We start from the raw sequence: 2,547 nt of genomic DNA on the forward strand, positions 1-2,547 counted from the left end.
TCCAACTGGCAGGCTGGCAGCAGGAATTTGGGGTGGAGTTTTCTTCCAGACCTCTAGCCAATCAGGGGTCTGAAAGGGTCTATTTCCTCCTTTTGCCTGCTCCCTAATCAATCAGGGCTCATGATTGGTAGCACTGACCCTTTCAAACTGCTGGCATGTGGAGTAGGAGCTCCACACTTTGCATATCCTTTTTGACTAAATGTTTATACATACACATCAAAAGTAAAAGATAAATTAAGAGTACACAAATGTTTGGTGCATGAACTACAGACATGAAAGAAGAAGATACAGGTACTCAGATTAATTGTTGTCCAGGAAGTGAAGGTATCTGGATTCAGAAATTTTCTTTTGTTCAATATATATAGTCCTTTTCTGATTCTTTCAAGATGTCATGAAAAAAGAAAACTTAGGGCTTCACACACTAGCATTTTTGATTTGGAAAGGGTCTTGATAGTCAGTTCTGATATTGCCAAAACTATTCATGATGTCACAAGAAATTTAGAACACTTCCCTTACCATATATAATCTGCAAAATGATTTCTGCTCACATCTGCCATATTTTTCTTCTACAATCTCTACTTGTTAGATGGTGATACTCCTTTCCCAAGATGGCTCATCTTCTAGATGATGTAAGAATGTAAGAGAATTGGCAAAATGTTATTTTCAAATATCAAAATGATTATAATGCTAGAACAGGATTTATGACCCTGCTTATAATTTAAAGTCATCAAAACCCTGAATGCTTGTAGAAATGAAATGACTAATCTGAAAATATGAGGATTTATGAATGTAAATATATTGTTTGTGATTTATTGGCATGATTTGTCAAACTCTGTTGTAGAGCTTATAATTTTCTTTTTAAATGATCTTTCAGATTTATTTTCTGATTGACTGATCAATCAAATATTTTGGACACAGGCCAGTCAGTTCTCAGAGTATGATACAAATCCAGAGCAGGATTTATAAAGTCCTAAAATACATATAAATCAGTTTCCTGAGCTAATAATAAGTTTTAACTAAGTATGATGGTTAAAATAATAATTTTAAAAATCACAACTTTGTGGTTAAGGTTTACAGGAAAGAGTTATAAATCTTAGTCTAAAAACGTATCTTCAGCTCTGAAGATCAACTTTAAAGGACCTGCCTTTCAGAGGCATGGAGCACTTGCCGATCCCACTGAAGCCAACTGACGCTGTGGGTGCTAAGCACCTCTGAAAATCAATCCACACAGTTAATGCTACCTAGTAGATGTTTAGAAAACATTCCCATCTCAAAGAAAGCAGCTACCTGGATAGCTGACCCATTGGAGCAGCACTGCCTCTTGGCCACCTTAGAGGCTTCTTCCTTTTTTGAAGGACTACTGATTTAATCTTCATAGTAGCCAAGTAATGCTAGTTTAGACCTAAAATGCTGCTGTCACAGGCTTTGCAAGATCTTTACAAGCTTTGCCCAGAATGAATGCTAAGGTAGAGCCAGTTCAATCATATGTGAGAACTCTACAAAGTAAGGACAACATTGTAGGGAATGAGATTTTGGGTATTAATTATTGTATATTAGGGGAATATTAAATTTAATTTGAGATTTGACATAAAGCTGGAAGCTTGACTGTAAGAACTAAAGCAAACCTTGTCCTCACCAAAAAATACCCCATCAAACCCATCATCATGGTATTTAAGCCCCAAACAAAAATATAAGCATGAATTGCAACTGCTTTGGAGGACAGGGTCATCATTCAAAATGATCTGGACAAATTGGAGAAATGGTCTGAGGTAAACCGGATGAAGTTTAATAAAGATAAATGCAAAGTGCTCCACTTAGGAAGGAACAATCAGTTTCACACATACAGAATTGGAAGAGACTGTCTAGGAAGGAGTATGGCAGAAAGGGATCTAGGGGTTATAGTGGACCACAAGCTAAATATGAGTCAACAGTGTGATGCTGTTGCAAAAAAAGCAAATGTGATTCTGGGATGCATTAACAGGTGTGTTGTGAGCAAGACACGAGAAGTCATTCTTCCGCTCTACTCTGCGCTGGTTAGGCCTCAACTGGAGTATTGTGTCCAGTTCTGGGCACCGCATTTCAAGAAAGATGTGGAGAAATTGGAGAGGGTCCAGAGAAGAGCAACAAGAATGATTAAAGGTCTTGAGAACATGACCTATGAAGGAAGGCTGAAAGAATTGGGTTTGTTTAGTTTGGAAAAGAGAAGACTGAGAGGGGACATGATAGCAGTTTTCAGGTATCTAAAAGGGTGTCATCAGGAGGAGGGAGAAAACTTGTTCATCTTAGCCTCTAATGATAGAACAAGAAGCAATAGGCTTAAACTGCAGCAAGGGAGATTTAGGTTGGACATTAGGAAAAAGTTCCTAACTGTCAGGGTGGTTAAACACTGGAATAAATTGCCTAGGGAGGTTGTGGAATCTCCATCTCTGGAGATATTTAAGAGTAGGTTAGATAAATGTCTATCAGGGATGGTCTAGACAGTATTTGGTCCTGCCATGAGGCAGGGGACTGGACTCGATGACCTCTCGAGGTCCCTTCCAGTTCTAG

Source organism: Mauremys reevesii, linkage group 5 (genome assembly GCF_016161935.1).
Source record: "Mauremys reevesii isolate NIE-2019 linkage group 5, ASM1616193v1, whole genome shotgun sequence".
Taxonomy (NCBI): domain Eukaryota; kingdom Metazoa; phylum Chordata; order Testudines; family Geoemydidae; genus Mauremys; species Mauremys reevesii.